The following is a 26,206-nucleotide window of genomic DNA, read 5'->3' on the forward strand; positions in this document are numbered from 1 at the left end:
GGACAGGAGTATATGGACAAGCGGCTGCTCTCCGCAGCCACCTCTGGTAATTCCAGATTAATGAAGCAGTTGGCCGCACAGAATCCAAGCATTCTGTTAGAGTTATAATATAAGTCATGTACCCCTTTGTATTTATTCCGTTGTATAAAGAGTTTCCTGCATATGTTCCACACATGTACATGTACATATATCGGCTTATGGCCTCATGAGAATACAAGTTGCATATTCCTAACATGGTATTAGAGCTAGGTCAATTTTTTGCACGCTGCAACTCGTGCTATTGATCCGTCGATCAAAGCCGCCGGCCTCGATCCCCTGTTTCCGCTCGTCTGGCTCCCGATCGAAGCTCTCCCTCGATCTCCCGGAGTCTCCCGTATCGGATCGATCTAGTCCGGCTCGTCTCGCTCCCGATCGAAGCCTCGATCTCCTGGAGTCTTCGATCGGATCGATCCCCAGCCGGCCCGCTCGTCCCGCTTGGCAGCCAGCCCGCTCGTCCCGGTTGCAGCTCCCAGCCGGCCTGCCCGCTCGTCCCGCTTGCAGCTCCCAGCCAGCCGGCCTGATCTCCTGCTCCCGCCAGCCCTGGTCCCTGCGTTTCTTCAGCCGCCGACTGCCAGCTGCCCCTTGATCAAAAAAAATGTCTACTGCATCGGGCTATGCTGTCCCTCGCTGTCCGGTGATCTTTGATGGTACTAACTACACCGAGTTTACTGGCTTCATGCGCATTCACATGCGTGGCATCCATCTCTGGGGTGTTCTTTCTGACAAGGTCTGCTGTCCACCACGTCCGGTTCCTCCGGTTGCCCCTACTCCGCCGACTCCATTGGTTCTTCCTACAGATGCTAATCAGGCCGTCAAGGATGCGGCTAAGCTTGATGATGAGGCTGCTGATCGTGCTTATGATGAGAGGGTTTTGGCTTATGAGGAGGCTCTTCAGACATATCATGGTGCTCTGTCTGTTTACACCCAATGGCTTGATGATGATGCTCGTGCTGCAGCTGTTCTCACTGCTAGTGTTCTGCCTCAGTTTGCTTCTGAGTTTCTGGGTCTTCCTCAGCGCTATGAGCCCTCTGGTGATGCCTTATACCTTTCTGTGGTCCGTCAGGAGCATGCTCTTCAGCAGGGTGACTCTACTGTTGATGACTTCTATGCACAGAGTTCTGTTGGGAATATGCCCTAGAGGCATAATAAATTAGTTATTATTATATTTCCTTGTTCATGATAATCGTTTATTATCCATGCTAGAATTGTATCGATAGGAAACTCAGATACATGTGTGGATACATAGACAACACCATGTCCCTAGTAAGCCTCTAGTTGACTAGCTCGTTGATCAATAGATGGTTACGGTTTCCTGACCATGGACATTGGATGTCGTTGATGACGGGATCACATCATTAGGAGAATGATGTGATGGCCAAGACCCAATCCTAAGCCTAGCACAAGATCGTGTAGTTCGTATGCTAAAGCTTTTCTAATGTCAAGTGTCATTTCCTTAGACCATGAGATTGTGCAACTCCCGAATACCGTAGGAATGCTTTGGGTGTACCAAACGTCACAACGTAACTGGGTGGCTATAAAGGTGCACCGCGGGTATCTCTGAAAGTGTCTGTTGGGTTGGCACGAATCGAGACTGGGATTTGTCACTCCGTGTAACGGAGAGGTATCTCTGGGCCCACTCGGTAGGACATCATCATAATGTGCACAATGTGACCAAGGAGTTGATCACGGGATGATGTGTTACGGAACGAGTAAAGAGACTTGCCGGTAACGAGATTGAACGAGGTATCAGGATACCGACGATCGAATCTCGGGCAAGTATCGTACTGATAGACAAAGGGAATTGTATACGGGATTAATTGAATCCTTGACATCGTGGTTCATCCGATGAGATCATCGTGGAGCATGTGGGAGCCAACATGGGTATCCAGATCCTTGCTGTTGGTTATTGACCGGAGAGTTGTCCCGGCCATGTCTGCATGACTCCCCAGCCCGTAGGGTCTACACACTTAAGGTTCGATGACGCTAGGGTTATAGGGAAAGTATGTACGCGGTTACCGAATGTTGTTCGGAGTTCCGGATGAGATCCCGGACGTCACGAGGAGTTCCGGAATGGTCCATAAGTAAATATTTATATATGGGAAGTCCCGTTTTGGTCACCGGAAAAGTTCCAGGTGCTATCGGTAACGTACCGGGACCACCAGGAGGGTCCCGCGGGTCCACCAGGTGGGGCCACCAGCCCAGAAGGCTGTGTGGGCCAAGTGTGGGAGTTGACCAGCCTCAGGTGGGCTGGTGCGCCCCCTCCCCCCCCCCCCACCAAGGCCCAAGGCGCGTGGAGAGTGGGAAGGGGGCAAACCCTAGGTCGAGATGGGCCTTAAGGCCCACCCTAGGGCGCCCCCCTCTCTTTCCCCCTTGGCCACACCCTAGATGGGTTTTGGGGGCTGCCGCCACCCCTAGGGATGGAACCCTAGATGGGGGCACAGCCCCTCCCCTCCCCCTATATATACTTGAGGTATTGGGGCTGCCCAACACATGATTTGATCTCCCTCTTGGCGCAGCCCTACCTCTCTCCCTCCTCGTCTCTCGTAGTGCTTGGCGAAGCCCTGCTGGAGTCCCGCGCTCCTCCACCACCACCACGCCGTCGTGCTGCTGCTGGACGGAGTCTTCCCCAACCTCTCCCTCTCTCCTTGCTGGATCAAGGCGCGGGAGACGTCACCGGGCTATACGTGTGTTGATCGCGGAGGCGCCGTTGTTCCGCGCTTAGATCGGAATCGACCGCGATCTGAATCGCTGCGTGTACGACTCCACCAACCGCATTCTTGTAACGCTTCCTCTTGGCGATCTACAAGGGTATGTAGATGCACTCTCCTTCCCCTCGTTGCTAGATTACTCCATAGATTGATCTTGGTGATGCATAGAAAATTTTAAATTTCTGCTACGATCCCCAATAGTGGCATCATGAGCTAGTTTTATGTGTAGTTTCTATACACGAGTAGAACACAAAGTAGTTGTGGGCGATGATTTGTTCAATTTGCTTGCCGTTACTAGTCTTATCTTGATTCGGCGGCATTGTGGGATGAAGCGGCCCGGACCGACACGCTTACGTGAGACTGGTTCCACCGACTGACATGCACTTGATGCATAAGGTGGCTGGCGGGTGTCTGTCTCTCCCACTTTAGTCGGATCGGACTCGATGAAAAGGGTCCTTATGAAGGGTAAATAGCAATTGGCATATCACCGTTGTGGTTTTGCATAGGTAAGAAATGTTCTTGAAAGAAACCCATAGCAGCCACGTAAAACATGCAACAACAATTAGAGGACGTCTAACTTGTTTTTGCAGGGTTTGCTATATGATGTGATATGGCCAAAAGGATGTGATGAAGGATATATGTGATGTATGATATTGATCATGTTCTTGTAATAGGAATCACGACTTGCATGTCGATGAGTATGACAACCGGCAGGAGCCATAGGAGTTGTCTTAATTTATTTATGACATGTGTGTCAATGAAAACGCCATGTAATTACTTTACTTTATTGCTAACCATTAGTCATAGTAGTAGAAGTAATAGTTGGCGAGGCAACTTCATGAAGACACGATGATGAAGATCATGATAATGGAGATCATGGTGTCATGCCGGTGACGATGGTGTTCATGCCATGCCTCGAAGATGGAGATCGAAGGCACAAGATGATATTGGCCATATCATGTCACTTTATGATTTGCATGTGATGTTTGTCATGTTTTTACATCTTATTTGCTTAGAACGACGGTAGCATAAATAAGATGATCCCTCGCAATAATTTCAGGAAAGTGTTCCCCCTAACTGTGCACCGTTGCTAAGGTTCGTTGTTCCGAAGCACCAAGTGATGATCAGGTGTGATAGGTTCTAACGTTCGCATACAACGGGTGTAAGCCAGATTTACACACGCAATACACTTAGGTTAACTTGACGAGCCTAGCATGTACAGACATGGCCTCGGAACACGGAAGACCGAAAGGTCAAACATGAGTCGTATAGTGGATACGATCAACATGAAGATGTTCACCGATGATGACTAGTCCGTATCACGTGATGATCGGACACGGCCTAGTTGACTCGAATCATGTATCACTTAGATGACTAGAGGGATGTCTATCTAAGTGGGAGTTCATTGGATAATTTGATTAGATGAACTTAATTATCATGAACATAGTCAAAAGGTATTTGAAAATTATGTCGTAGCTCACGCTTTGGTTCTACTGTTTTAGATATGTTCCTAGAGAAAATTTAGTTGAGAGTTGACAGTAGCAATTATGCGGACTGAGTCCGTGAACTGAGGATTGTCCTCATTGCTGCACAGAAGGGCTATGTCCTTAATGCACCGCTCAGTGTGTTGAACCTCGAGCGTCGTCTGTAGATGTTGGGAAACATCTGACATACACGTTTTGATGACTACGTGATAGTTCAGTACGTAATACTAACGGTTTAGAATTGTGGCACCAGCGACGTTTTGAAACGTCGCAGAACATATGAGATGTTCCAAAGACTGAAATTGGAATTTCAGACTAGTGCCCACGTCAAGAGGTATGAGACCTCTGACAAGTTTCTTAAGCCTTCAAACTAAGGGAGAAAAACTCAATCATTGAGCATGTGCTCAGATTGTCTGAGTACTGCAATCGCTTGAATCGAGTGGGAGTTAATTTTCCAGATGAGATTGTGATATTTCTCCATAGTCACTGCCACCAAGCTATTAGAGCTTAGTGATGAACTATAACATATCAGGGATAGACATGATGATCCTTGAGCAACTCGCGATGTTTGACACCGCGAAAGTAGAAATCAAGTAGGAGCATCAATTGTTGATGGTTAAACCACTAGTTTCAAGAAGGGCAAGGGAAAGAAGGGATACTTCATGAGACGGCAAATTAGTTACTGCTCTAGTGAAGAAACCCAAGGTTGAACCAAACCCGAGACTTAGTGCTTCTATAATGAGGGGAACGGTCAATGAAGCAGAACTACCCTAGATACTTGGTAGATGAGAAGGCTGGCAAGGTCGACAGAAGTATTTTGGATATACGTCATATTATTGTGTACTTTACTAGTACTCCTAGTAGCACCAGGGTATTAAAATACCGGTTCAGTTGCTAAGTGTTAGTAACTCAAAATAAAAGGCTACGGAATAAACGGAGACTAGCTGAAGGTGAGATGACGATATGTGTTGGAAGTGTTTCCAAGGTTGATGTGATCAAGAATCGCATGCTCCCTTTACCATCGAGATTGGTGTTAAACCGAAATAATTGTTATTTGGTGTTTGTGTTGAGCATAGACATGATCGGATTATGATTATCGCCACATGGTTATTCATTTAAGGAGAATAATGGTTACTCTGTTTATTTGAATAATACCTTCAATGGTCTTGCACCTAAAATGAATGGTTTATTGAATCTCGATCGTAGTGATACACATGTTCATGCCAAAAGATATAAGATAGTAATGATAGTACCCCGTACTTGTGGCACTGCCATTTGAGTCATGTTGGTATAAAACGCATGAAGAAGCTCCATGTTGATGGATCTTTGGACTCACTCGTTTTTGAAAAGATTGAGACATGCGAACCATGTCTGTTGGTAGATATGCATGAGGAAACTCCATACAGATGGATCTTTGGACTCACTTGTTTTGAATCACATGATACATGCAAATCATACCACATGGGCAAGATGACTGAAAGACCTCGTTTTCAGTAAGATGGAACAAGAAAGCAACTTGTTGGAAGTAATACATTTTGATGTGTGCAGTCCAATGAGTGCTGAGGCACGCAGTGGATATCGTTATGTTCTTACTTCACAGATGATTTGAGTAGATGTTGAGTATATTTACTTGATGAAACACAAGTCTAAATTACTGAAGGGTTTGAGTAATTTCAGAGTGAAGTTGAAGATCGTCGTGACAAGAGGATAAAATGTCTATGATATGATCATAGAGATGAATATCTGAGTTACGAGTTTGGCACACAATTAAGACATTGTGGAAATTGTTTCACAACTAATACCGCTTGGACCACCATAGTGTGATGGTGTGTCCGAACATCACAACTGCACCCTATTGGATATGGTGCATACCATGATGTCTCTTATCGAATTACCACTATCATTTATGGGTTAGGCATTAAAGACAACCGCACTCACTTTAAATAGGGCACCACGCAATTCCGTTGAGACGACACCGTATGAACTATGGTTTAGAGAGACCTGAGCTGTCGTTTCTTAAAAGTTTGGGGCTGCGATGCTTATGTGAAAAAGTTTCAGGCTGATAAGCTCGAACCCAAAGCGGATAAATGCATCTTCATAGAATACCCAAAAATAGTTGGGTATACCTCCTATTTCAGATCCGGAAGCAAAAGTGATTGTTTCTAGAAACGGGTCCTTTCTCGAGGAAAAGTTTCTCTCGAAAGAATTGAATGGGAGGATGGTGGAGACTTGATGAGGTTATTGAACCGTCACTTCAACTAGTGTGTAGCAGGGCACAGGAAGTTGTTCCTGTGGCACCTACACCAATTGAAGTGGAAGCTTATGATAGTGATCATGAAACTTCGGATCAAGTCACTACCAAACCTCATAGGTCGACAAAGATGTGTACTACTTCAGAGTGGTATGTAATCCTGTCTTGGAAGTAATGTTGCTAGACAACAATGAACCTAAGAGCTATGGAGAAGCGATGGTGGGCCCGGATTCCGACGAATGGCTCGAGGCCATAAAATCCGAGAGAGGATCCATGTATAAAACAAAGTATATACTTTGAAAGAACTACTTGATGGTCGTAAGGCTGTTAGGTGCAGATGAATTTTAAAAGGAAGACAGACAATGATGGTATGTGTCACCATTAAGAAAGCTCAACTTGTCGTTAAGATGTTTCCCGACAAGTTCAAGGAGTTGACTACGATGAGACTTTCTCACTCGTAGCGATGCTAAGAGTCTGTTGGAATTATGTTAGCAGTTACTGCATTATTTATGAAATCTTGCAGATAGGATGTAAAAAACATTGTTTCCTCGACATTTTTCTTGAGGAAAGGTTGTATGTGATACAACCAGAAGGTTTTGTCAATCCTGAAAGATGCTAACAAGTATGCAAAGCTCCAGCAATCCTTCTAAGGACTGGAGTAAGCATCTCGGAGTTGGAATGTACGCTTTGATGAGATGATCAAAGATTTTGGGTTTATACAAAGTTTATGAGAAACTTGTATTTCCAAATAAGTGAGTGGGAGCACTCTAGAATTTCTGATGAGTATATGTTGTTGACTATTGTTGATCAGAAATGATGTAGAGTTTCTGGAAAGCATATAGGGTTATTTGAAAAGTGTTTTTCAATGGAAAACCTGAATTAAGCTACTTGAACATTGAGCATCAAGATCTATAAGGATAGATCAAAATCGCTTAATAATACTTCCAAATGAACACATACCATGACAAAAAAAATTGAAGGAGTTCAAAAATAGATCGGCAAAGAAGGAGTTCTTGGCTGTGTTATAAGGTATGAGTATTGAGTAAAACTCAAGACCTGACCATGGCAGAATAGAGAGAAAGGACGAAGGTCGTCCCCTATGCTTTAGACGTAGGCTCTAAAGTATGCAATGTTGTGTACCGCACCTGAAGTGTGCTAAGCCATGAGTCAGTCAAGGGGTACAAGTGTGATCTAGGAATGGATCACAGGACAACGGTCAAGGTTATCCTTAGTAACTAGTGGACTAAGGAATTTTCTCGATTATGGAGGTGGTAAAAGAGTTCGTCGTAAAGGGTTACGTCGATGCAAACTTTGACACTAATCCGGATGACTCTGAGTAGTAAACCGGAATCGTATGGTAGAACAGTTATTTGGAATAGCTCCAAGTAGCGCGTGGTAACTGCATCTACAAGATGACATAGAGATTTGTAAAGTACACATGGATCTAAAAGGTTCAGACTCATTGACTAATAAACCTCTCTCACAAGCAAGATATGAACAAACCCCATGGGTGTTGGATTCATTGCAATCACATAGTGATGTGAACTAGATTATTGACTCTAGTGCAAGTGGGAGACTGTTGGAAATATGCCCTAGAGGCAATAAGAAATTAGTTATTATTATATTTCCTTGTTCATGATAATCGTTTATTATCCATGCTAGAATTGTATTGATAGGAAACTCAGATACATGTGTGGATACATAGACAACAGCATGTCCCTAGTAAGCCTCTAGTTGACTAGCTCGTTGATCAATAGATGGTTACGGTTTCCTGACCATGGACATTGGATGTCGTTGATGACGGGATCACATCATTAGGAGAATGATGTGATGGACAAGACCCAATCCTAAGCCTAGCACAAGATCGTGTAGTTCGTATGCTAAAGCTTTTCTAATGTCAAGTATCATTTCCTTAGACCATGAGATTGTGCAACTCCCGGATACCGTAGGAATGCTTTGGGTGTACCAAACGTCACAACGTAACTGGGTGGCTATAAAGGTGCACTGCGGGTATCTCCAAAAGTGTCTGTTGGGTTGGCACAAATCGAGACTGGAATTTGTCACTCCGTGTAACGGAGAGGTATCTCTGGGCCCACTCGGTAGGACATCATCATAATGTGCACAATGTGACCAAGGAGTTGATCACGGGATGATGTGTTACGGAACGAGTAAAGAGACTTGCCGGTAACGAGATTGAACGAGGTATCGGGATACCGACGATCCAATCTCGGGCAAGTATCGTACCGATAGACAAAGGGAATTGTATACGGGATTAATTGAATCCTTGACATCGTGGTTCATCCGATGAGATCATCGTGGAGCATGTGGGAGCCAAGATGGGCATCCAGATCCCACTGTTGGTTATTGACCGGTGAGTTGTCTCGGCCATGTCTGCATGACTCCCGAGCCCGTAGGGTCTACACACTTAAGGTTCGATGACGCTAGGGTTATAGGGAAAGTATGTACGCGGTTACCGAATGTTGTTCGGAGTCCGGGATGAGATCCCGGACGTCACGAGGAGTTCCGGAGGTAAAGATTTATATATGGGAAGTCCCGTTTTGGTCACCGGAAAAGTTTTGGGTGCTATCGGTAACGTACCGGGACCACCGGGAGGGTCCCGGGGGTCCACCAGGTGGGGCCACCAGCCCCAGAAGGTTGCGTGGGCCAAGTGTGGGAGGGGACCAGCCCCAGGTGGGCTGGTGCGCCCCCCCCCCCCACCAAGGCCCAAGGCGCATGGAGAGTGGGAAGGGGGCAAACCCTAGGTCCAGATGGGCCTTAAGGCCCACCCTAGGGCGCCCCCCTCTCTTTCCCCCTTGGCCGCACCCTAGATGGGTTTTGGGGGCTGCCGCCACCCCTAGGGATGGAACCATAGATGGGGGCGCTGTTGGGAAACGTAGTAATTTCAAAAAAATTCCTACGCACATGCAAGATCATGGTGATACATAGCAACGAGAGGGGAGAGTGTGATCTACGTACCCTTGTAGCCCGACAGCAGAAGCGTTATGACAACGCGGTTGATGTAGTCGTACGTCTTCAGGCCCGACCGATCAAGCACCGAAACTACGGTAGCTCCGAGTTTTAGCACACGTTCAGCTCGATGACGATCCCCGGACTCCGATCAAGCAAACTGCCGGGGAAGAGTTCCGTCAGCACGACGGCGTGGTGACGATCTTGATGTTCTACCGTCGCAGGGCTTCGCCTAAGCACCGCTACAATATTATCGAGGATTATGGTGGAAGGGGGCACCGCACACGGCTAAGAAAACGATCACGTGGATCAAGTTGTGTGTCTAGGGGTGCCCCCTGCCCCCGTATATAAAGGAGCAAGGGGAGGAGGCCGGCCGGCCCTATGGCGCGCCAAGGAGGAGGAGTCCTCCTCCTAGTAGGAGTAGGACTCCCCTCTTTCCTACTCCTACTAGGAGAGGGAAAGGAAGGGGGAGGGAGAAGGAAAGGGGGGCGCCGCCCCCCCTCTCCTAGTCCAATTCGGACCAGGGGGGAAGGAGGCGTGCGGCCCACCCTGGCTGCTCCTCTCTCTCTCCACTAAGGCCCATACGGCCCATTACTTCTCCTGGGGGGGTTCCGGTAACCCTCCGGCACTCCGGTTTTCTCCGAAATCACCCAGAACACTTCCGGTGTCCGAATATAGCCGTCCAATATATCAATCTTTATGTCTCGACCATTTCGAGACTCCTCGTCATGTCCGTGTTCACATCCGGGACTCCGAACTAACTTTGGTACATCAAAACTCATAAACTCATAATAAAACTGTCATCGAAACCTTAAGCGTGCGGACCCTACGGGTTCGAGAACAATGTAGACATGACCGAGACATGTCTCCGGTCGATAACCAATAGCGGAACGTGGATGCTCATATTGGCTCCCACATATTCTACGAAGATCTTTATTGGTCAGACCGCACAACAACATACGTTGTTCCCTTTGTCATCGGTATGTTACTTGCCCGAGATTCGATCGTTGGTATCTCAATACCTAGTTCAATCTCGTTACCGGCAAGTCTCTTTACTCGTTTCGTAATACATCATCTCGCAACTAACTCATTAGTTGTAATGCTTGCAAGGCTTATGTGATGTGCATTACCGAGAGGGCCTATAGATACCTCTCCGACAATCGAAGTGACAAATCCTAATCTCGAAATACGCCAACCCAACATTTACCTTTGGAGACACCTGTAGAGCTCCTTTATAATCACCCAGTTACGTTGTGACGTTTGGTAGCACACAAAGTGTTCCTCCGGCAAACGGGAGTTGCATAATCTCATAGTCATAGGAACATGTATAAGTCATGAAGAAAGCAATAGCAACATACTAAACGATCGGGTGCTAAGCTAATGGAATGGGTCATGTCAATCACATCATTCTCCTAATAATGTGATCCCGTTAATCAAATGACAACACATGTCTATGGTTAGGAAACATAACCATCTTTGATTAACAAGCTAGTCAAGTAGAGGCATACTAGTGACGTTTTAGTTTGTCTATGTATTCACACAAGTATTATGTTTCCGGATAATACAATTCTAATAAACATTTATCATGATATAAGGAAATAAATAATAACTTTATTATTGCCTCTAGGGCATATTTCCTTCAGTCTCCCACTTGCACTAGAGTCAATAATCTAGATTACACAGTAATGATTCTAACACCCATGAAGCTTTGGTGATGATCATGTTTTGCTCGTGGAAGAGGCTTAGTCAACGGGTCTGCAACATTCAGATCCCTGTGTATCTTGCAAATCTCTATGTCTCCCACCTGGACTAGATCCCGGATGGAATTGAAGCGTCTCTTGATGTGCTTGGTTCTCTTGTGAAATCTGGATTCCTTTGCCAAGGCAATTGCACCAGTATTGTCACAAAAGATTTTCATTGGACCCGATGCACTAGGTATGATACCTAGATCGGATATGAACTCCTTCATCCAGACTCCTTCGTTTGCTGCTTCCGAAGCAGCTATGTACTCCGCTTCACATGTAGATCCCTCCACAATGCTTTGTTTAGAACTGCACCAACTGACAGCTCCACCGTTTAATGTAAACACGTATCCGGTTTGCGATTTAGAATCGTCCGAATCAGTGTCAAAGCTTGCATCAACGTAACCATTTACGATGAGCTCTTTGTCACCTCCATATATGAGAAACATATCCTTAGTCCTTTTCAGGTATTTCAGGATGTTCTTGACCGCTGTCCAATGATCCACTCCTGGATTACTTTGGTACCTCCCTGCTAGACTTATAGCAAGATACACATTGGGTCTGGTACATAGCTTTGCATACATGATAGATCCTATGGCTGAAGCATAGGGAACATCTTTCATTTTCTCTCTATCTTCTGCATTGGTCGGGCATTGAGTCTTACTCAATTTCACACCTTGTAACACAGGCAAGAATCCTTTCTTTGCTTGATCCATTTTGAACTTCTTCAAAATTTTGTCAAGGTATGTCCTTTCTGAAATTCCAATTAAGCGTCTTGATCTATCTCTATAGATCTTAATGCCCAATATGTAAGCAGCTTCACCGAGGTCTTTCATTGAAAAACTCTTATTCAAGTATCCCTTTATGCTATCCAGAAATTCTATATCATTTCCGATTAGTAATATGTCATCTACATATAATATTAGAAATTCTATAGAGCTCCCACTCACTTTCTTGTAAATACAGGCTTCTCCAAAAGTCTGTACAAAACCAAATGCTTTGATCACACTATTAAAGCATTTATTCCAACTCCGAGAAGCTTGCACCAGTCCATAAATGGATCGCTGGAGCTTGCTCCCTTTGGATCGACAAAACCTTCCGGTTGCATCATATACAACTCTTCTTCCAGAAATCCATTCAGGAATGCAGTTTTGACATCCATCTGCCAAATTTCATAATTATAAAATGCGGCAATTGCTAACATGATTCGGACAGACTTAAGCATCGCTACGGGTGAGAAGGTCTCATCGTAGTCAATCCCTTGAACTTGTCGAAAACCTTTTGCGACAAGTCGAGCTTTGTAGACAGTAACATTACCGTCAGCGTCAGTCTTCTTCTTGAAGATCCATTTATTCTCAATTGCTTGCCTATCTTTGGGCAAGTCAACCAAAGTCCATAATTTGTTCCCATACATGGATCCCATCTCAGATTTCATGGCTTCAAGCCATTTTGCGGAATCTGGGCTCACCATCGCTTCTCCATAGTTCATAGGTTCATCATGATCTAGTAGCATGATTTCCAGAACAGGATTACCGTACCACTCTGGTGCGGATCTTACTCTGGTTGATCTACGAGGTTCAGTAGTATCTTGTTCTGAAGTTTCATGATCATCATCATTAGCTTCCTCACTAATTGGTGTGGGTGTCAGAGAAACTGGTTTCTGTGATGTGCTACTTTCCAATAAGGGAGCAGGTACAGTTACCTCGTCAAGTTCTACTTTCCTTCCACTCACTTCTTTCGAGAGAAACTCCTTCTCTAGAAAATTTCTGAATTTAGCAACAAAAGTCTTGCCTTCGGATCTGTGATAGAAGGTGTATCCAATAGTTTCCTTTGGATATCCTATGTAGACAGTTCGAGCTTATCAGGTTGAAGCTTTTTCACATAAGCATCGCAGCCCCAAACTTTCAGAAACGACAACTTTGGTTTCTTGCCAAACCACAGTTCATAAGGCGTCGTCTCAACGGATTTTGATGGTGCCCTATTTAACGTGAATGCGGCCGTCTCTAGAGCATAACCCCAAAACAATAGCGGTAAATCAGTAAGAGACATCATAGATCGCACCATATCTAGTAAAGTACGATTATGACGTTCGGACACACCATTATGATGTGGTGTTCCGGGTGGCGTGAGTTGCGAAACTATTCCGCATTGTTTCAAATGTACACCAAACTCGTAACTCAAATATTCTCCTCCACGATCAGATCGTAGGAATTTTATTTTCTTGTTACGATGATTTTCAACTTCACTCTGAAATTCTTTGAACTTTTCAAATGTTTCAGACTTATGTTTCATTAAGTAGATATACCCATATCTGCTTAAGTCATCTGTGAAGGTGAGAAAATAACGATATCCGCCACGAGCCTCAATATTCATCGGACCACATACATCTGTATGTATGATTTCCAACAAATCTGTTGCTCTCTCCATAGTACCGGAGAACGGTGTTTTGGGCATCTTGCCCATGAGGCACGGTTCGCAAGTACCAAGTGATTCATAATCAAGTGGTTCCAAAAGTCCATCGGTATGGAGTTTCTTCATGCGTTTTACACCGATATGACCTAAACGGCAGTGCCACGAATAAGTTGCACTATCATTATTAACTCTGCATCTTTTGGCTTCAACACTATGAATATGTGTGTCACTACTATCGAGATTCAATAAAATAGACCACTCTTTAAGGGTGCATGACCATAAAAGATATTACTCATATAAATAGAACAACCATTATTCTCAGATTTAAATGAATAACCGTCTCGCATCAAACAAGATCCAGATATAATGTTCATGCTTAACGCTAGCACCAAATAACAATTATTTAGGTCTAATATTAATCCCGAAGGTAGATGTAGAGGTAGCGTGCCGACTGCGATCACATCGACTTTGGAACCGTTTCCCACGCGCATCGTCACCTCGTCCTTAGCCAATCTTCGCTTAATCCGTAGTCCCTGTTTCGAGTTGCAAATCTTAGCAACAGAACCAGTATCAAATACCCAGGTGCTACTGCGAGCATTAGTAAGGTACACATCAATAACATGTATATCACATATACCTTTGTTCACCTTGCCATCCTTCTTATCCGCCAAATACTTGGGGCAGTTCCGCTTCCAGTGACCAGTCTGCTTGCAGTAGAAGCACTCAGTTTCAGGCTTAGGTCCAGGTTTGGGTTTCTTCTCTTGAGCAGCAACTTGCTTGCTGTTCTTTTTGAAGTTCCCCTTCTTCTTCCCTTTGCCCTTTTTCTTGAAACTAGTGGTCTTGTTGATCATCAACACTTGATGCTCCTTCTTGATTTCTACCTCCGCAGCTTTCAGCATTGCGAAGAGCTCGGGAATAGTCTTATTCCTCCCTTGCATATTATAGTTCATCACAAAGATCTTGTAGCTAGGTGGCAGTGATTGGAGAATTCTGCCAATGACGCAATCATCTGGAAGATTAACTCCCAATTGAATCAAGTGATTATTATACCCAGACATTTTGAGTATATGCTCACTGACAGAACTATTCTCCTCCATCTTGCAGCTATAGAACTTATTGGAGACTTCATATCTCTCAATCCGGGCATTTGCTTGAAATATTAACTTCAACTCCTGGAACATCTCATATGCTCCATGACATTCAAAACGTCGTTGAAGTCCCGATTCTAAGCCGTAAAGCATGGCACACTGAACTATCGAGTAGTCATCAGCTTTGCTCTGCCAGACGTTCATAACATCTGGTGTTGCTCCAACAGCAGGCCTGGCACCCAGCGGTGCTTCCAGGACGTAATTCTTCTGTGCAGCAATGAGGATAATCCTCAAGTTACGGACCCAGTCCGTGTAATTGCTACCATCATCTTTCAACTTTGCTTTCTCAAGGAACGCATTAAAATTCAACAGAACAACAGCACGGGCCATCTATCTACAACCAAACATAAATAAGCAAGATACTATCCGGTACTAACTTCATGATAAATTTAGGTTCAATTAATCATATTACTAAAGAACTCCCACTTAGATAGACATCCCTCTAATCCTCTAAGTGATTACGTGATCCAGATCAACTAAACCATGTCCGATCATCACGTGAGATGGAGTAGTTTCATTGGTGAACATCACTATGTTGATCATATCTACTATATGATTCACGTTCAACCTTTCGGTCTCCGTGTTCCGAGGCCATATCTGTATATGCTTGGCTCGTCAAGTATAACCTGAGTATTCCGCGTGTGCAACTGTTTTGCACCCGTTGTATTTGAAGTAGAGCCTATCACACCCGATCATCACATGGTGTCTCAGCACAAAGAACTTTCGCAACGGTGCATACTCAGGAAGAACACTTCTTGATAATTAGTGAGAGATCATCTTAAAATGCTACCGTCAATCAAAGCAAAATAAGATGCATAAAAGATAAACATCACATGCAATCAATATAAGTGATATGATATGGCCATCATCATCTTGTGCTTGCGATCTCCATCTTCGAAGCACCGTCATGATCACCATCATCACCGGCACGACACCTTGATCACCATCGTAGCATCGTTGTTGTCTCGCCAATCTTATGCTTCCACGACTATCGCTACCGCTTAGTGATAAAGTAAAGCATTACAGCGCAGTTGCATTACATACAATAAAGCGACAACCATATGGCTCCTGCCAGTAGCCGATAACTCGGTTACAAAACATGATCATCTCATACAATAAAATTTAGCATCATGTCTTGACCATATCACATCACAACATGCCCTGCAAAAACAAGTTAGACGTTCTCTACTTTGTTGTTGCAAGTTTTACGTGGCTGCTACGGGCTTAAGTAAGAACCAATCTTACCTACGCATCAAAACCACAATGATAGTTTGTCAAGTTGGTGCTGTTTTAACCTTCGCAAGGACCGGGCGTAGCCACACTCCGTTTAACTAAAGTTGGAGAAACTGACATCCGCTAGCCACCTTTGTGCAAAGCACGTCGGGAGAACCGGTCTCGCGTAAGTGTACGCGTAATGTCGGTCCGGGCCGCTTCGTCCAACAATACCGCCGAACCAAAGTATGACATGCTGGTAAGCAGTATGACTTATATCGCCCACAACTCACTTGTGTTCTACTCGTGCATATAACATCAACACATAAAACCTAGGCTCTGATACCACTGTTGGGAAACGTAGTAATTTCAAAAAAATTCCTACGCACACGCAAGATCATGGTGATGCATAGCAACGAGAGGGGAGAGTGTGATCTACGTACCCTTGTAGACCGACAGCGGAAGCGTTATGACAACGCGGTTGATGTAGTCGTACGTCTTCACGGCCCGACCGATCAAGCACCGAAACTATGGCACCTCCGAGTTTTAGCACACGTTCAGCTCGATGACGATCCCCGGACTCCGATCCAGCAAAGTGTGGGGGAAGAGTTCCGTCAGCACGACGGCGTGGTGACGATCTTGATGTTCTACCATCGCAGGGCTTCGCCTAAGCACCGCTACAATATTATCGAGGATTATGGTGGAAGGGGGCACCGCACACGGCTAAGAAAATGATCGCGTGGATCAACTTGTGTGTCTAGGGGTGCCCCCTGCCCCCATATATAAAGGAGCAAGGGGAGGAGGCCGGCCGGCCCTATGGCGCGCCAAGGAGGAGGAGTCCTCCTCCTAGTAGGACTAGGACTCCCCTCTTTCCTACTCCTACTAGGAGGGGGAAAGTAAGGGGGAGGGAGAAGGAAAGCTGGGCGTCGCCCCCCCCCCCCCTCTCCTAGTCCAATTCGGACCAGGGGGAAGGAGGCGCGCGGCCCACCCTGGCTGCTTCTCTCTCTCTCCACTAAGGCCCATACGGCCCATTACTTCTCCCGGGGGGGTTCCGGTAACCCTCCGGCACTCCGGTTTTCTCCGAAATCACCCGGAACACTTCCGTGTCCGAATATAGCCGTTCAATATATCAATCTTTATGTCTCGACCATTTTGAGACTCCTCGTCATGTCTGTGATCACATCCGGGACTCCGAACTAACTTTGGTACATCAAAACTCATAAACTCATAATAAAACTGTCATTGAAACCTTAAGCGTGCGGACCCTACGGGTTCGAGAATAATGTAGACATGACTGAGACATGTCTCCGGTCAATAACAAATAGCGGAACATGGATGCTCATATTGGCTCCCACATATTCTATGAAGATCTTTATCGGTCAGACCGCACAACAACATACGTTGTTCCCTATGTCATCGGTATGTTACTTGCCCGAGATTCGATCGTTGGTATCTCAATACCTAGTTCAATCTCGTTACCGGCAAGTCTCTTTACTCGTTTCGTAATACATCATCTCGCAACTAACTCATTAGTTGTAATGCTTGCAAGGCTTATGTGATGTGCATTACCGAGAGGGCCCAGAGATACCTCTCCGACAATCGGAGTGGCAAATCCTAATCTCGAAATACGCCAACCCAACATTTACCTTTGGAGACACCTGTAGAGCTCCTTTATAATCACCCAGTTACGTTGTGACGTTTGGTAGCACACAAAGTGTTCCTCCGGCAAACGGGGGTTGCATAATCTCATAGTCATAGGAACATGTATAAGTCATGAAGAAAGCAATAGCAACATACCAAACGATCGGGTGCTAAGCTAATGGAATGGGTCATGTCAATCACATCATTCTCCTAATAATGTGATGTCGTTAATCAAATGACAACACATGTCTGTGGTTAGGAAACATAACCATCTTTGATTAACAACCTAGTCAAGTAGAGGCATACTAGTGATGTTTTAGTTTGTCTATGTATTCACACAAGTATTATGTTTCCGGATAATACAATTCTAGCATGAATAATAAACATTTATCATGATATAAGGAAATAAAATAATAACATTATTATTGCCTCTAGGGCATATTTCCTTCAGGCGCAGCCCCTCCCCTCCCCCTATATATACTTGAGGTATTGGGGGCTGCCCAACACATGATTTGATCTCCCTCTTGGCGCAGCCCTACCTCTCTCCCTCCTCGTCTCTCGTAGTGCTTGGCGAAGCCCTGCTAGAGTCCTGCGCTCCTCCACCACCATCATGCCGTCGTGCTGCTGCTGGACGGAGTCTTCCCCAACCTCTCCCTCTCTCCTTGCTGGATCAAGGCGCAGGAGACGTCACCGGGTTGTACGTGTGTTGAACGCGGAGGCGCCGTTGCTCGACGCTTAGATCGGAATTGACCGCGATCTGAATCACTGCGTGTACGACTCCACCAACCGTGTTCTTGTAACGCTTCCGCTTGGCGATCTACAAGGGTATGTAGATGCACTCCCCTTCCCCTTGTTGCTAGATTACTTGATAGATTGATCTTGGTGATGCGTAGAAAATTTTAAATTTCTGCTACGATCCCCAACAAGTTATGCTATCTGGCACCAGCTTGATTCTCTCCACAGTGCTGGTTGTCATACTTGCCCCTGTTGCCAGGTTGTCCAGGCCAATTTGGAGTTTCATCGCGTCTACGAGTTCCTGTCTCGGCTCCATAAGGAGTTTGAGCCCCGGCATGCTCAGTTGTTTGCTCGTGGCCGTATTTCTCTCATGGAGGCGCTTTCTGAGATTCGTGTAGAGGAGAATCGCTTACGTGGTGCTGGTTTGCTGGAGGTTCCCTCTGTGCTCGCTACTCGGTCTTCTTCCACGCCACCTGCTGCACCGACCCCTTCTTGCTCGAGTGCTCCACCGCTCTTGCCCACTCCTTCTGGAGGCTCAGGTCGCCCCCGTCCACATTGCGATTACTGCAACAATGATGGTCATATTGAGTCCCGGTGCTACACGAAGAGGAAACACCTGCGCAAGGCGCGATCATCATCTTCAGGGACTTCGTCATCTACCTCGATAGCTTCAGCCATTGCTTTGACTGAGCAGGATATTCTGAAACTTAAGCGTCTGCTCGCGGCTTCAGGTTCTTCCTCGACGGGTACTGTTGGTCCTGTGACTCATGCTTCCCACACTGAGCAACCGCCCTCTACACAGTCAGGTACATCCCCATGGGTTCTGGACTCTAGAGCTTCTTTTCATATGTCTTCTCATTCTTTCACTTTGTCCTCTCTTTGATCACTGGATTCTCCTGTTCATGTCTTCACTGCTGATGGTACTCCACTTTCTGTTGCTAGTAGAGGCAATCTTACCACTCCTTCTTATTCTGTTCCTAATGTTGCTCATGTTCCTCGACTTACCATGAATCTGTTTTCTGCTGGTCAACTTACTGATTCTGGTTGTCGTGTCATCCTTGACGTTGACTCTTGTTCTGTCCAGGACCGTCGCACGCACACTCTGGTTGGGGCTGGCCCTCGCCGCCGTGATTCTCAGGGTCTTTGGGAGTTGGACTGGCTTCATGTTCCTTCCGCTGCCACCACCATCGCCAGTTCCTCCGCTTCAGTCGCCTCCGTTACTGATTCCTTCAAGCAGTGGCATCATCGACTTGCTCATCTGTGTGGTTCTCTGTTGTCGTCTTTAGTTCGTCGAGGTCTTCTGGGGTCTGTTTCAGGAGATGTCTCTTTAGAGTGTCAGGGTTGTCTTCTTGGCAAGCAGATTCAGTTACCATATTCACATAGTGAGTCGGTGTCTAAGCATCCTTTCGATTTAGTCCATTCTGATGTATGGGGTCCGGCTCCTTTTGCTTCGAAAGGTGGTCATAAATATTATATTATTTTCATAGGTGATTTCTCTCGTTACACATGGCTTTATTTCATGACTTCTCGTAGTGAGGTGTTGTCTATTCATACTCAGTTCTCTTCACCCATTCATATTTTTCGTGCTGACTCCGCTGGCGAGTATATCTCTAAGATGTTGCGTGGTGTTCTTGTTGAGAAAGGAACTCTCTCTCAATTCTCTTGCTCTGGTGCTCATGCTCAGAATGGTGTGGCTGAGCGAAAGCATCGACATCTTCTTGAGACGGCTCGTGCATTGATGATTGTTGCCTCTCTCCCGCCTCATTTTTGGGCTGAGGCCGTCTCCACCTCCACCTATCTTATCAATATACAGGCTTACGCTGCTCTACAGGGTGGTGTCCCTTTCGAGCGTCTTTTTGATCGTTCTCCCGATTATTCGATGCTTCGCTTGTTTGGTTGTGTTTGCTATGTTCTTCTTGCCCCTCGCGAACGCACCATACTGACCGCTCAGTCTGTTGAGTGTGTCTTCTTAGGCTACAGTGATGAGCATGAGGGCTATCGTTGTTGGGATCCTATCGGTCGTCGGATGCGTATCTCTCGAGACGTGACTTTTGATGAGTCTCGTCCCTTCTACCCACGCCCATCTTCCTCGACTTTTTCAGTGGAGGATATCTCTTTCCTCACTTTTACTGACTCACCTATCGCCCCCGTCGAGCCTATGCCTCTTCGTTCCACTCCCTCTGCTTCTCCACCTCCAATCAATTTGCAGCCACCATCTTCCTCGGTCTCCTCGCCTAGCATGTCACCGGATTCTACACCTTCATCTCCGGTGACTTCCTCGTCGCCAACCCCCCCCCCCCCCCCCCGATTCTACCTTGGCGATTCCTCCTTCTATTGTTCCATCTTTTCCTCAGCATTACACTCGTCGTTCACGACATGTGGATGCCTCTGTGGATGAGTCGTCATCTTCCTCTCAGCCTACTTATGGCTTGTGTTCTCGTCCTCGTCCGCCTATTGGTCGCTTTGGATTTCCCACCGCTGGTGCTGCTGTTCTTGAGCCGACTTCTTATCGTCAGGCTGTTGTTCATCCTGAATGGCAGTTTGCGATGGCAGAGGAGATTGCTGCTCTTGAACACACTGGTACCTGGGATCTTGTTTCTCTTCCTCCCGGAGTCCGTCCCATCACTTATAAGTGGGTCTACAAGGTTAAGACTCGCTCCGATGGTTCTCTTGAGCGTCACAAAGCTCGTCTTGTGGCTCGTGGTTTTTAGCAGGAGCATGGTCGTGATTATGACAAGACTTTTGCTCCTGTGGCCCATATGACCACTATTCGTACACTTCTTGCCGTTGCCTCTGCACGCCACTAGTCTATCTCTCAGCTTGATGTTAAGAATGCCTTTCTTAATGGTGAGCTACGTGAGGAGGTGTACATGCAGCCACCACCTGGGTATTCTGTTCCTGATGGCATGGTATGCCGTCTTTGTTGCTCTCTCTATGGCCTTAAGCAAGCCCCCCTTGCCTGGTTTGAGCGTTTTGCCTCTGTGGTTACTGCCGCTGGTTTTTCAGCAAGTGCTCATGATCCAGCATTGTTTATTCACCTTTCTCCTCGTGGTCGGACTCTTCTTCTTCTCTATGTTGATGACATGATCATCACTGGGGATGACCCCGAGTATAGTGCCTTTGTAAAGGCTTGTCTTAGTGAGCAGTTTCTTATGTCTGATCTTGGACCTCTTCGCTACTTTCTTGGGATTGAAGTCTCTTCTACCTCTGATGGCTTTTTTATATCCCAGGAAAAGTATATCCAGGATCTTCTTGCTCGTGCTGCTCTTACTGACGAGCGCATTGTTGAGACTCCTATGGAGCTCAATCTTCACCTTCGTGCTACTGATGGTGATCCTCTCCCTGACCCGACGCGTTATCGTCATCTTGTTGGAAGTCTTGTCTATCTAGCTGTCACTCGTCCGGACATCTCTTATCCGGTTCATATTCTGAGTCAGTTCGTCTCTGCTCCCACATCGGTTCACTATAGTCATCTCCTTCGTGTTCTTCGATATCTTCGGGGCACGATCTCTCACCGTCTATTCTTTCCTCACTCCAGTTCTTTACAGCTTCAGGCCTTTCGAATGCTACGTGGGCTAGTGATCCTTCAGATCGCCGTTCACTTTCTGCTTACTGTATTTTTCTTGGTGGTTCTCTCATTGCTTGGAAGACGGAGAAACAGATTGCAGTTTCTCGTTCAAGTGCCGAGGCTGAGTTGCGAGCAATGGCTCTTTTGACGGCAGACGTGACTTGGTTACGGTGGTTACTTCAGGATTTTGGTGTTTCTGTCACTACACCGACTCTGCTCTTATCTGACAGTACAGGTGCTATTAGCATTGTGCGCGATCCTGTGAAGCATGAGCTCATAAGCATATTGGTGTTGATGCTTTCTATGTGCGCGCTGGTGTGCAGGGTCAAGTTATTGCTCTTCAGTATGTGCCTTCTGAGTTACAGTTGGTGGATTTCCTGACGAAAGCCCAGACTAGAGCACAACATGGCTTTTATCTCTCCAAACTCAGTGTTGTTCATCCACCATGAGTTTGAGGGGGGTGTTCGAGTTATAATATAAGTCATGTACCCCTTTGTATTTATCCCGTTGTATAAGGGGTTTCCTGCATATGTTCCACACCTGTATATATATATATATATATATCGGCCTATGGCCTCATGGGAATACAAGTTGCATATTCCTAACACATTCTACTTGGAACAACTCCACAGGGGAACAGTTGCCTCCACATAGCCGCCATCCATGGTCACTTGGAATTCTGCAATGATGTCATAGAACGGGAGAAGTCTCTCCTCGCAAAGATCAACATTGAGTGGGACTACTGTGGGAGACTCCATTTATCTCAGCCGTTACGCTTGGCCATGTTTCACTGGCTTCTTTTTTACTGGGACGCTGCCATCAGCTACAACTGAACCAGGCCACCTTGCAACAAGACAAGTATGAATTTAATGCACTGCACCATGCTATTCGCAACGGTCACGAGGATCTTGCGCTGGAGTTGATAGAAAAAGAGCCTGCGCTGTCGCAAGCACTGACCAATTTCAATGAGTCGCCCATGTTCATCGCCGTGATGAGAGATTTTCCGCGAGTTTTCAAGAGGCTGCTGGAAATTCCTGATTCTGCTCATGGGGGAAAGAATAGCCGCAATGCTCTGCATGCTGCGGCAAGGAACGGGAATTCAGGTCAGATTCATTTCTCCCCTGTATCACTTAACTTTCTGTGAACCATCATTCATGTTTTGATTTGTTTCCAGACATTGCTAAAAAAATTATGGGGAAACGGCCTTGGCTAGCCACAGAAGCTGATGAGGCGGAGAATACTCCAACAATGCTGGCTGTGATTTATGCCAAGGTTGGCGTACTGCGAGTATTGCTGGAACATGATTCTTCTTTAGGATACGAAATAAGCAAAAAAGGGTAATCCGCTCCTTTGCGTTGCCGCATTTCGAGGCCATGTTAATGTTGCCACAGAGCTTCTTCATCATTGTCCAGATGCTCCTTACCGCAATACACGTGGAAATATGTTTACATGCCTTCATGAAGCTGTACAGCAAGATCATATGGAATTCGTCGAATTTATCCTGGAAGCAGAGACAACACAACTCCGGAAAGTCGTCAACATGCAAGACATTGATGGAAAAACCGCTCTACATCACGCGGTCCAGAAGTGCAATCCTAAGATGGTTGCTGCTTTACTGTCCCGCAAGGATATAGACAAGACAGTGATTGACAAATTTTCTGGTTCAGCAGTCCGGGAACTGTCGAACAACATGCATCATGTCAAGACTGTGAACTGGGTACGTACGTGTTTTATAATTAAATACACTGGAACATATAGAACTGTTACAAATAAGAAAAATACTTTAGTAGGTTGTACCCCTTTCCTCTGTTATGCAAGTAACTAATGATAAAACCATCCATGAGACTGAGCGATAGCTCGGGACTCGGCAACAATGGTGCTAGCTCTGGTCAGCAGTAGACAACACCAGAATGATTTGCAGGTAGTTAGGTGATATATATATACACTCCTCTTTGATTGTTTAATTGCTTAACCAAATACAAATGTCTATAGTTTTTCACACTACACTTTTTGAGCTCAATGCACTACTATGAATAACACTATTATTCACATGGTAGAAGAGCTACGCTTTATTGTTACAACGTGAGCTCTGTGTGTGTACCTTATCTCTAGAATTTATGCAGAACGAAGTAATCATGCGTATGTCGGAAGCTGATCCACATGATGCTACCGCTCTTCATAACCTCTACGTGGAAGACAAGCAACTGGCAATTTATGAATCAAGGAAGAATGTGAAGTCACTAACTAAAACATACACAACCAATACCTCGTTAGTGGCGATCCTCATTACGACAATCACCTTTGCCGCTGCTTTCACTCTGCCTGGAGGATATAGCAGTGCTCGTGATAGCGAGGGGCTTCCTGTCATGACTCGAAGGTTGCATTTATGGCATTCTTGATCTCTGACACCTTAGCAATGTGCTTCTCGTTTTCTGTGGCCTTCATATGCATCATGGCAAGGTGGGAAGATTACGAGTTCTTGACCCATTACATATACTTCACTAAGAAGCTCATGTGGTTTGCATACGCGGCAACAACTACGGCTTTTTCAACTGGTCTATACACAGTGCTGGCTCCACGTCTCCACTGGCTGGCCATTGCAATTTGTGTTATGGTAGCTGTGTTACCCATTGTCACTAAGCTGCTAGGAAAATGGCCTGTTTGGAGGCTCAAAATTAGGCTGGATGAAAAATACAATCATGATCTTTTTACCATGGTTTGACCTCATCAATTTGTATTATGGTTATGCTTTCTCAATAGTACTTCTGAATCTGTAATAAATACTACTCCCTCTGTTAACAAATATAAGAGCATTTATAGATCACTAAGTAGTTATCTACACGCTCTTATATTTCTTTACGGAGGGAGTATCAAACTACCAAACTTGTGATGAAGTGCTTCCTTCATTTAAGAGACTAAGCCAAGAGTAAGCTTCATACATTGCATCAAACCTTGATAAGAGCTTTGCAAAGCTTGGCCTTGAACAGATCTATTTCTTCTGGGGTTTGTGGAAGTTTTGTGAAACGGATGCAGTGGGACTAGTACCAGCAGGACATGATAATCACACGCATTCTTAAAAGTTTTTTAGAAGTTCAAACCTAGAGTGTTGTGTCATAATGCAACTAAAAACCGCATGAGTATGGCACAGTAATCTTTAGGACGCTTATAAGGCTATAAACATGTGATGTGTAGCAAGCACTTCTGCTGAGGCAGATCTTCAGGAACAAGCTATAAGGACACCTATAAGGCCATCAAACCATATGTATGTTTCTGGATTGTTGGCTTAATAAATACTCCCTCCATTCACAAATATAACATGTTTTTGATATTTCAATATGGACTATATACGGACTGAGCTGAGTGAACAAACACACTAAAACGTGTCTATATACATCCGATTCAGAAAAAGTTGAAACATCTTATATTTAGAGGAAGTAGCAGTTTAATAGCATGTGCTAAAAAAATATCATTTCCCTATACAGATGATTCAAATTTATTATGTTCTTGTTACCTTTAATATCAGAGTTAAGCACCTGCTATGAACTTGTACATTGTCAAGCCCACAGTAAAAATGCATGCTCGGGTATTCTGCATTTGATCTGATTGGACGTTCCAATACTCGGCATCTGCCAATAAGTAGTAACCAGTCAAGTCAGTTAAAGTAACGGTCTAATAAAGGACAGTCCTGAACTAAATCAATGCATCCTCCCCCAAAATATAGTTGTGTGTGTGAGGAGACACATAAAATAAATCATTGAGCAAGTATAACCAAAATGCATCCTCCTCCAATGATTCTCATCAAGCAAAGCAAGTCTGATTCAGTAAGGCTAACATGCTTTCAGACTATTGTGGACAGGTAGCACTGTCTAAGAGGGGTCGAATTCGATAACAAGGTGCCACCTATTGATCTCTCCAGTGGTCACTTACTCAGCCATCCAGTAAAGATTAATCCAACAGTTATTGCATATTCTTCAAAAATCACTCAGTCCAGACAATACTTGGCCAGTACAGTGCCACTTTGACTGTCGACAGACCTTGCTGCCCCATCAAATCCACCGTCGATAGCCACTGCGCCAACCTCTCCGCTGGTGGTCCAGTTAACTGTTTGGCAACGCTGAAGCAACGCAGATAACCTGTCTTGAAGACGAGCTTCAAGACAGGCTTCACATTCTAGTGTAAAGTATATGTTATCTAGCTTAGGTGATTGCACAGGAAATCTCAGCTTCAAGACAGGTTACTGAAGCCTGTCTTGAATTGAAGCTCATATTTCAGTGCGCTCAAGCTACAAGTCTGATCTCC

The 26,206-nt window shown here is 45.3% G+C and overlaps 1 pseudogene; it reads left to right on the forward strand.

Annotated features, from left to right (window-relative positions):
* The first annotated feature begins 3 nt into the window (after positions 1-3).
* LOC123059671 (ankyrin repeat-containing protein NPR4-like) lies at positions 4-24,629 on the forward strand (annotated as a pseudogene).
* The last annotated feature ends 1,577 nt before the right edge of the window (positions 24,630-26,206 follow it).

Source organism: Triticum aestivum, chromosome 3A, assembly GCF_018294505.1.
Source record: "Triticum aestivum cultivar Chinese Spring chromosome 3A, IWGSC CS RefSeq v2.1, whole genome shotgun sequence".
NCBI lineage: Eukaryota > Viridiplantae > Streptophyta > Magnoliopsida > Poales > Poaceae > Triticum > Triticum aestivum.